The sequence below is a fragment of the Odocoileus virginianus genome, chromosome 4, assembly GCF_023699985.2.
Source record: "Odocoileus virginianus isolate 20LAN1187 ecotype Illinois chromosome 4, Ovbor_1.2, whole genome shotgun sequence".
Taxonomy (NCBI): domain Eukaryota; kingdom Metazoa; phylum Chordata; class Mammalia; order Artiodactyla; family Cervidae; genus Odocoileus; species Odocoileus virginianus.
Window position 1 is genome coordinate 54,292,158 of NC_069677.1, and position 11,179 is coordinate 54,303,336.

At 39.3% G+C, this 11,179-nt stretch overlaps 1 long non-coding RNA gene across 1 annotated transcript; it reads right to left on the minus strand.

Annotated features, from left to right (window-relative positions):
- Positions 1 to 654: 654 nt before the first annotated feature.
- LOC110130333 (uncharacterized) lies at positions 655 to 9,643 on the minus strand. Its single transcript, XR_002311820.2, has 3 exons — positions 9,445 to 9,643; positions 6,101 to 6,258; positions 655 to 847 (listed from the first exon to the last, which is right to left on the minus strand). It is a non-coding gene; the product is annotated as an uncharacterized lncRNA (long non-coding RNA).
- Positions 9,644 to 11,179: the final 1,536 nt, after the last annotated feature.

Below are 11,179 nucleotides of genomic sequence, written 5' to 3' on the forward strand. Positions count from 1 at the left end.
TTAGAGATACCAGGTATTCTTTCCATAAGACCCTCTACTTACAATTCAGGTCTATGATCTTTGGAGCTATGAAAAAAAAAAATCTTTCAATGGTATAGAGAAGTCAAAATTTCAACTTTGTGAAGATAAAATTCAGAATAAAGATAGATTTCTCTTTTTAAAAAATGCTTATAATATATGAATGCCCTCTTTAATATTTTCCTTATGGTAAGTAGACAAGATCTCCACATATATTGAAACAGAGAAGGGACAATTGTTCAGAATTCACTAGACTGTATTCCTTCTGTCCAGCATCCAAACTTACTACCCTTAGCATAGAATAGAAATGAAAAATAAAATATATTTTTTAAAAAAGAACTTCTATGTTTTTTTCCCTTTGTTTATTCCATTATAAATGTTCATAACATAAAATGTTACCAGCTCTGGAAAGCAGTTCTTCCTCATATCATCTTTCTATCTACAAAAATAAGAATAGTTCCTTTCTACTAATCCTTAAAGCTGTAATCATTTTTATTTCTTTATTCTCCTTTTCCCCCCAACCTATCATAGATAGATAAATAGGTAGAAAATGAACTTACTAGGGACGACTAGAGAATCTTTTTAGGGAAGATATATTAGTTTGCTAAGGCTGACATAACCAACTACCCCAGACTGTGTGGTTTAAACAAGAGAAATTTATTTTTTCATAGCTGTCGGGGCTAGTCCAAGATCAAGGTGTCTGCAGGTTTGGTTTCTCCTGAGGCCTCTTTGGCTTATAGACGAATGCCTTCTGACTGGGTCCTCACATGGTCTTTCCTCCAGACACCCATGTCCATGAAGTCTCTTTGTGTGTCTTAACATCACCTTTCTATAAAAGTGACAAAAATCAGGTTGGGTTAGGGCCCTCCCTAATTGTTTTATTTTAATTTGATTTCCTCTTCAGAGCTCCTGTCTCCAAACATAGTCACATTCTGAGGTACGAGCGATTAGGGCTTCAACATATAAGATTGGGGGAACACTATTCAGGCCATGACAAAAGTTCTAATACTTTGGTTAGAGAAGATAATTTATAGTAACAGTTGTAATAGAAAGAAATGGATTACAGATCGTTTTCTCAGGGATAATTCAGAGGATTTAAGGACTAATTTGATGTGGAAGGTAAGACATAGGAAGAATGAGAAAGACCAAGTTTTCTACCTTTGCCAGTTGGATGGATAACAATACATTTAATTAAAATTTTTTTTAAAAGGTACAGGATAAAATGCAGATGTGGGGATAAATTAAGACAATCACTTATAATACATTCAACAAATATTTAGCATGCTTTTACTATATACCTACCACTTTTAGACAAAGTCTCTAATTGTAACGAGTTTGCATTCAACAGTGTGCTAATTTGTAATCTTTGAGGTATCTATTAGATATTGAAAAGATGATATATAGAAAAGTGAAGATGCTGGGTAAGCAGTTGAATGTACAAATCCAGAACACAGGGGTTGGGTTGACATTGCAGTTATGAATGTAGAAGTCATAGTATATACATGATTAAAATCATGAACCTCAATGCTTTCACCTCAGAAGTAAGAAGTCTCTGAGTCAAGCATATGTATATGGGTTATAAAGAGAGGAAGGACCAGTAAAGGAGATGGGGAGGTGGGGAACCAACCAGTAAAGTAGGGGAAAAACAAACAATGACTTCAGTTTTGGTGACGTCCAGCCTAAACTGCCTGAGAATTTTCATATATATGTACCTTAAATAAGCATTATAGAATAATATTTTTAAAATTCACAGTTTATATCCAGGTCATAACAGCATGGCCCCACGGACTGTAGCCCACCAGGCTCCTCTGTCCATGGGATTTGCCAGGCAACAATACTGGCGTGGGTTGCCATTTCCTTCTCCAGGGGATCTTCCCCACCCCGGGATTGTACCTGCATCTCCTGCATTGGCAGGCACATTCTTTACCACTGAGCAACCAGGGAAGCCCTCAGTAAGTCTAGCTGCTCTAAATGTAGACTTTCTAAGGAAAGATTTTAAGTGCATTATCTATACCAACCTGTAATCAACAGGAAGCAACCCGAGCCCTCAACGAGTCTGTTCTCTTGTGCTGACATTACTCTGCCCCTGACCATCTAGTTTCAAATACTGATTTGCCAGCGCAGATTGTGAAAGGTGAACTGAAGCTGCCGATTCTCATCGGCACCAACTTCAAACAAGTCAACGATGCTGACCTGTTTTCACACCGACGTTGGCTTGCCCATCTCAACATCCCTTGGTTCCCATTATTCTCACTGAGTCTCCAGGCTGCGCTAAGAATTTCTCATTCTTTCATGTTTAAAGCCTTTAATTACTCCCCCAGACATCCCTTCCCAGTTTGGCCGTGCAAAAACAGACTTCAGGGAAAGATTTTCTAGAATTAAACAAACGGATGACATCAGTGTTTTCCTGTTCTTTTAAGAATTAGGGCAGAATTCTGTCTTTGTCATGTTAGTCCATGGGAGATCGGGCCAGAGAAGTGGTTGATGAATATTCTTTGAAGAGAATGTTAAGTGGTCCTTCATCATCAGTCACAGCTGATAATAATAATTCGGAGGAAAACAAAAATGAAATCTTTTTGGCTTCTACAATAAGACCTTCATTTCCTTTCTTTCAGACATTGTCCTCATTTGCCATGACCACATCCACGCTGCTACTGAAGAGCAGCTTAATGCGTCCTTGTCGGTGTTCTCCCCAGTCTCTCCAGTTCCCAAAGTCATTATTCCCATTTGGTTTTTAAATATGATCCACCTTTTGATTCATAATCACCTCTTTCAAATATGTCTGAAATTTTGCTTTTCTCAACACACACTAAAATGATTTTCTTGAAAAAATACATGACTATAATTTTGGCTTCCTTTTTATTTCTTTTTAATAATAAGGCTATTACTCATTCTCCAGTTCCCAACACAGCCAAAATTGGAGGGGGACTCAGGCTGTTGAACCCTATTATAAATGAGTGGCACATTATAAATTAAATACAGACAGAGTCAACATGAACTTGGTCAGACAGATGAAGGAGAAAAGCCAAATGCTAGTTAATTTCCCTTCTCTATCATTTCCTCTCAAGTCTTTGTATCTCCCTTCCCTCTTTTTTTCTCTCAAGCTTCTCACCTCAACTTGGACACAGCAAAGACAAACCACAGCCCTCACCCATGGTACAGACAGATCCTAGTGCACACAGCACAGAACGGCCGTGTCTTTCTCACGGGAGTGACACGGAGCCAGAAAAAAGTAAAGCTGGGGGCAGATGAGTGAGGTGTTGGGGGACGTCAGGGCACTTAGGAGATCACGGCATTCAAGCGGAGCAGGCTCTGACATCTTCAGAGCCAAGGATGTGACATAAATGAGCAAAGTCAAATGAAAACGCGTATGATAGCCAACCACACACCCTAGATACACAAATCTGGCACTGCTCATCTCGAGCCAAATATTGCCATTCAGAATTGTGGGTCAGTGTTGCCAGAGTTCCTGACTATTAGTATTATTTTTGAGAGAATCAGAAATAAGACTTTTTGAATGTACGTAAAATAACCTGAGTTTATAAATCTACGATATTTTCCTTGACACTATTATACTCAGGAGCCACCAAGTTGAAACCTCTTGTTTAACAAGAATAATTGGTATTCCAAGTGTTTACCAGATCACATTGTGATTAGCAAGCAGAACCCAGACAGTGTATAAATACATTCTTCTTAACTGTTCTCCAACTGTTGTGCATATGAGTTTCCCAATTTATCAAATTTTGAAAGAGAAAATACTGGAAACAAAGGTAATAAATTATTTAATAAAGAGATAATTGAAAGGAGAATATTAACTTCCTCTCCCCATACACCATTCTGACACATTTTTTGGTTTTTTCATTCTTCATCTTTTTAGAAAAAAAATAAGAGAGAGAAAGAGACAGAGACAGAAATAATCCTGAAGAGAGAATTAATCTGTTTAGGAACCTTGTCATGTGCCAAACAACTTCCTTAGGACCTTAGGTGTATTCTATTTTCTTAATCTTAATTTTTAATTTGGAAAGTGAATTAGGTAAATAGTAAGTGAACTGAGACCCCCAAAGCATAACTAATGTAAAGATTTTTTTCATGTAAAAATAAAAAGAATTAAATAGCTAAGAAAATTGTGTATGAATTTAGCTCCTAAAACACATTGTCAGATCAGTATTGGGAACTGGGACAACTCTAACTTTGCACAAGATTATCCAAAAATTCTCGCTATTAGTAAGGGTAAGACTCCTAATCTCTGGCCTTTCACCTCAACATAAAGAAGACATCAGACAGGTGAGACTGAGATATTTTTAACGTGCATTTGAATGTCACTCTGCTAGGAGCAGAAGAGACCAAAGACATATATCTCACTAACGGGTAAATTGGCTGTGTCAGTGTGAGTGCAAGGAGGGGAAAGTGGATTGTCTTACCCACCCAGAAGTAGTTCATCTCTTTTACTCCTTCTTTCCTTCACTCACTCAATGTGTATTTATTCTATTTAGCTCAGTGCCCAGCATAGAAAGATTTGACAACGAACAAGCCACAGGAAACCTCTGCCCTCAAGGAGTCTGTATTCCAGCAAGAGGAGACAGACAATAAGCAAGGAAAAAAAAAAAAACAAAACTATGAATAATGTGATTTCAAATAATGTTGAATATTGAGAAGAATTCTTAAAAACTGTACACGGAGAGTGGCGAGTGCAATAATGGAGGGGAACTATTTTTAGATATTTATACCAGAAAGAGTATAACCCAGAAGTAAAGATATGAGAAACGAGTGGTAAAGAATTGCAAGTACAAAGACTGTGAGGTCAGAATGCCCTTGAAAAAATCAAGGGGCTGAAAAGGGATCTGTGGGGCTGGAGGATACTAATAAGAGTCAGAGATGTCATTGGAGGAACGCTTTCCACCACAGGGAAATTTACTTTGTTCTAAATAGCACAGAGAGTCACTGGACTGTTGTAAGTGGGGAAATGACCTGTCCTCTGGGAAGACTGAAAGGCTTCCAGAGCCTCCATAGAACAGGAAACCATCACTTCTCTGATGCCTGGAACAAAAGAGAAACTCCAAAAGAAATAGAGGTTTCTAAGCTTTACATACATGTAACACAGAAGCTAGCAAAGAGTCTCTGACTCTGGCAGCTTCATGCCAAGAAAGGGATTTGGCTGACCGAGTCAGCGCAGGCCAGAGCTGGAAGAAGGCCTAAATCTTGTAAAATACCACACACAGCCCACTCAGCTACCAATCTGCTTCACCAGAACGTAGACTTAAAGGCAATGAGTACGACCAGTTCTTACCTGAACAGACAGCCTTGTCCAGAGACAGTGAGTCGCACTGTGTGAGGCCCGTAGGAATGCACAGCCCTGATCTGCCTGCTCATCTTACCTGCTCAACCTTGGTGGGCTTTAAAAAATAAATATAACTTCTTTGGTGTTTGCATACGTTGCGGGCAGGAGTACAAATTGGCATAGTCTGTTCATTAGGATCACAAATAATAAAAATGTGCCTTCATTTTGACCCAACACTTTTACTTCTATGAATTTATCTTAAGGAAATGATCAGAGATGCTCTGACAAGATAAACAGTTTAAATGTCCAACAATAACACAGGGCTTATGTACATTAGAGTACTTTTACATCCATTCAATATCATGTTCTGGGAAAATACTTCAAGATAGAAAAAAGTTCTGTAACATAGTTTTAAGTAAAAACAGAGGCTACAGAATACTATGTATAACACAAGCCAGATTTTTAAAGTATGTACATTTATATGTACATATTTTATTTATTCTATTTTAATATATTAAAGTGTTAGAAGCAGTGTTCTCTTTCAATAGTGAGCTAGACTGTCAATTTTTCTTTCTTACTGAGTCTCTATCTTATGAAACTTTTGTAATGAACATGAGTTTGAGCAAACTCCCGGAGATGGTGACGGACAGGGAAGCCTGGCATGCTTCTGTCCGTGGGGTTGCAAAGAGTTGGATATGACTTACTAACTGAACAATAAAAACACAGTGAATGTAATTCAGTCTTGGAATGTAAAACAAAATGCACTAAAATCTTCCTTAAAAGCTTTATGCCAAAAATGCTTACTTATGGCATCCTTAGGGCTGGTCTTCTGGCCTTCTGGAAGGCCATGCTAGCCAAGAGAAGACTAGGGGATCCAGAGTGTAATCTAGGTCTCTCCATGTCACAAATGTCTCCATTTGTCACAAAGATCACACATACAAATGTTTCCATGGTCTCTGTAACTAAGGCAAAATAAGAGAACAAAAATGTGCTGTTAGTCATCCCTATTTTGTAATTCCAAATATTCTGTATACATTCATATTATTTTTTCAATTTTTTGGAATGAAGTTTTAAAAGTTTGGTCTGTTTAGCAGTGGCATTCTCCTCTTTCTTCTAGAATGTATGCTCCACAAACCAGAGAAAAGTCTGTTTTGCTCACGCTTTATCCTCAGTGCCTGAACAGTGCCCACAAATAAACTAAGCAAGTATTTGCTGAATAAATTAATGAGGATTAAATGAATCCAAACTTTAATAATAGAAATGCAGAGAGAATGTGCATGGCACATTCAGGTCAGTGTTCAGTAAAAATGAAAACACAGTGTTCAGGAGAAATGAATTAAACTTTTTGCAAGGGTATGCTATCTTACAGACTGGAAAATTCCTTTTTGCTCCAGCAGTATTTTAGGAGCTACTAATTTCTCATATGAATGGCTTTTGACCGTGGTTTCTTTTCCACAACAAGCAAGAAGATTAAGGCCTATGGGAAAAAAATTGATACCCACAGACTAGTATTGCTGCCAACTTTATACATGAAAGCATAGAATGAAAGGTTGGGGGAACCTCACAAAGAAAGAGAAGTAAAATAAATGAGATTATGCAAATTACAAACATTCTATAATTATTTCTTCTATGCTATTTGAATTCAAAAATTATAAATGCAAGGAGCAGGCCACAAAGCCCCATGCTATTTTATAGGATCTAAATAAGTATCAAGGATCTTGAAAATGTTCATATCTCTTGATGCAGTGATTCCACTTCAAGGATACAAAGTAAGATACAAACTAACACAGACAAAGGTTTGTGTACAAACACGTTGAACTACAGATTTGAAGGAGAAATTCCATTTTATACATGAATCACCAGCAGATAGATCTGAAAGGGACCTTTGCTGTATTAGTCAAAGTTCTCCAGAGAAACAATCAAAAGGACGTATGGAAGGGGGGTGTTGTATGAGAGAGAGAGACAGAGAGAGATTAATTTGAGGGAACTGGCTCATGCAATTGTGGAGGCTAGAAAGTCCAAAATCTACAGGGTAGGCTGGAAGGTTGGAGACACAGGAAATGTTGGATGCTACAGTTTGAGTTCAAAGGCAGACTATACTCAGGATTCTCCCTTCTTCAGGGGACATCAATCCTTTTCTATTAAAGGCCTTCAACTAGTAGATGAGGGCTTCCCTGGTGGTTCAGATGGTAAAGAATCTGTCTGCAATTCCGGAGACCTGGGTTTAATCCCTGGGTTGGGAAGATCCCCGGAGGAGCGCATGGCAACTCACTCCAGTATTCTTGCCTGAAAAATCCCCATGGACAGAGAAGCCTGGCATGCTACTGTTCATGGGGTCACAAAGAGTCAGACACGACTAAGCATAGCCCTAGTAGATGAGGCCCGCTCACATTATGGAGCATAATCTATCCAGTCTACTGATTTGGATGATAATCTCTAAAAAGTACCTTCGAAGCAACAGCTCAATGTTTTTGATCAAAAATCTGTGTACTCTGGACTAACCAAGTTGATATATAACTCTCTGAGACATGAACTTTTCAATCTTGTTGACAAACTGGCCCAAGTTGAAATCTTTCCTGAGTGTTGATGTCAATCTTTTCCTGATGTCTGCAAATTGTCCTTGAGAGTCATATCTAGAGCTAGAAAGTATCAGACAATGTTTTATTCTTTTATTTTAATATTAAGTTTAGCATGCCTTGTTCCAGAAGTATATAACTCATATTTCAAGGGTATAGGTGATCTTATTCACTTGGCATCCCAGAAGGTCTTAGCCTCATGCTTTCCACATTACAGCATTCAATACCTGCTTGCTCAGTTAAACTGAGGCTCATTTTGAATGAGCTCAGTCAGAAAGTTGTCATGTCATATCACTTAACTTTTCTGGGTTTCATTTTTCCTTTCTATAAATGACAGGATTTACTATTAATCTCTAATTCAACTCCAGTATTCTTGCCTAGAGAATCCCATGGACAGAGGAGCCTGGCAGGCTACAGTCTAGAGGGCCACAAAGTGTTGGACACAACCAAAGCTCCATAGCCCAGCCCAGCATCATGTATGTAGTGGCTACAGGAAGCATGTAGAGCTCAGAGGAAGACACGGCAAGGAAGGCTCTTCATGAAGGAAGTGAGGCTTGAAGGAGGAGTAAGAGGCACATAGTCAGAGACACATGTGGGATATGGCAATGAAATAAAACAGTGCGTGAAATGAAAGAGGTGGAAATGTACCAGGTCTTTTGACAGACAGTGGGTTGTACAGAAAGTTGTTGAGAGAGGCTATGGGAGATGTGGCTGGAGAAGCACATGAATAACTTGAAGACGATGTAAATGCCTTGCACTTTAAAGTGATTGGACGTTACCGATAATTTTTTAATTAGGAAGGAACTTGATTAAAACAGTGTTTTGTGGCAGGGGGAAAAAAAACCTATTCTGGCTCTAGTAATTTATCATCTTTAAATTTATAAAGGATATATAATTATATATAGAGAAATTAATTTATCTTTTTTAAGTTAAACAATCTAATCATTTTCTTATGTGTCCCATTCCCTTACCTGTTTTCATAATCACAGACAAATCTAATTCCTTATATAAATTATACAATATTAAGCTGCAAATCCAAGCACTACCAAAAAATAATTTAGAAGTAATTTTGTCATAAAAATTATTTCAATGCAGTTGTCATGACTAATATCTGTTATTACATTTATACACTATTACTTGTCAGAAGAAAAATTTAAACAGGAAAACGTGGGCTGCAGAGAACTCCATTAAAATGAACTATAAATCTAGGATGAAGGGAAGTTTTCAAAATGAAGAAAGAAGAGACACAGGTTGTACCCAGATGTCACATTAAGTCTTCCCAGGAGGAAGTAAGGATTGGTGAAAGTATTAGTCACTCAGTCATGTCTGATTCTTTGCTACCCCGTGGACTATAGCCTGCTAGGTTCTCTGTCCATGAGATTATCCAGGCAAGAATACTGGAGTGGGTTGCCATTTCCTCCTCCAAGGGATCTTCCCAACCCAGAGATCGAACAGATCTCCTGCATTTCAGGAAGATTCTTTACCAGATTCTAAGCCACCGAAGGAAGACTTAGCTTGCAACTTATCTCAAACAGTAAAGAACTAACTGTTTTAACGTATCTAGTTCTGTACCTGGTATCTGGAAGAGACAGGATTGTGAGGATAGCAGGAGTTGCTATCAGCCAGGGCAGCTGAGCCCTGTCTCTGTTATCTAGCTTCCTGACTGAGCCAGTATCTTCATCTGTGGTTTCTTCACCCATAGAAGCTTCCCGGGTGACCCGGTGGTGAAGAATCTGCCTGCCGATGGGCCTGGGTTCAACCCCCGCTTTGAGGCGATGGACACGCGGCACAGCAACGCAGCCTGCGCGGGCCGGCTGCCGAGCCCGTGCCCCGGAGCCTGTCCTCCGCCACGGAGAAGCCGTGCGATGAAGTCAGCCCACCGCGGCCAGAAAGGAGCACCGCGGGCCGCAAACGGAGAACGGCTGCATGCGGCCCAGCCACAAATTAAACAAGTGAGTAAAATTTAAAAAATAACATGCCTAGCACCTTGCCCCACACATAACGGCCTCCTTAAAGACACAGCTCATCCTCCCGCCACTGTCCGTACCCTGGCCATCGCCACGAGTGCTCAGCGGCTCGGTCGTGTCTGACTCTTGCAGCCTCATATACTGTCGCCTGCGAAGCTCCTCTGTCCATGGGATTCTCCAGGCACGAACACTGGAGTGGGTTTCAATGCCCTCCTCCAGGGGGCCTCCCCCACCCGGGGATAGAACCCCCTTCTCCTGTGTCTCCAGCCTTGGCGGCAGTCTTCAGCCCTGAGCCACCGGGGAACTCCCTGTCTTCGGAAGTCTTTACTTGTAAAGCTGTGGCCAACACCACCAACCGCACAGTGCTGCAAAGAGGGAGGGAACGCTACCCTGCTGAGTAACGCCCACGGGATTCCCGCTGCAGCAGGTCCTTCCACACATCACATGATGAAAGCCAGTAGACAAAGTTCTTCCAGGGTCAGTGCACAGTTTTGCCCATTAAAAGAACATAGTCTACATTTTCATGTCTGGTTAGAATCAGATGTATCTACCTTTCACTTCACACATTTCTAAAATGAGCAGAACACCACAATTAAATGGCTTCTAATAGAGCTCTCATGCACAAAAGAGTTCAGAAAATAATTCACCTTTTGGTAAGTAAAATGTAGTAATAATATATGTTTAGTGAATGTTTCCTATCTAAGAAGCACTCTTCAAAATGACTTAACATGTATTGACTTATTCAGTGTTCCTAACAAATTAGTGAAGAACCTTTACCTTTATTATTGCCATTTTATGGGTAGGAAAGATTACAATTTATGAAACATTCTTGAGGTCACCCTACTTATTGGTAGCAGAGCTGGGATTAAGAGACATATAATGCAGTGCGCTTCTTGGGACATGAAACAAAAAGCAAATAATATCTAAAATTGTGGTCTACATTCTAGCTTTTTAAAATATTTTTATTTTTTTCCTAGCTTTTTTTTTAATTGAAAGCAAATGAAGATTTAGGTTTTTGTGTCTAAAACATTTATAATTTCAAAAGAACAAATTCTGTATCATGCAGTGAGAAAATTAAAAAAAACCTAATGTATTGATTGAACTGTTTGGTTTTGTTTTTAATTAAGTATTGTTTAAAAATTACTTTATGAAGAATCTCTGTAATATAGAGATTAAATAATTCATAGAAGGGGGCTTCCCTGATGGGTCAGTGGCGACGAATCTGCCCACCAATGCAGGAGACACATGTTTGATCCCTGAGTCAGGAAGATCCCCTGGAGGAGGACATAGCAATCTACTCCTGTATTTCTGCCTGGAGAATCCCAAGGACAGAGGAACCT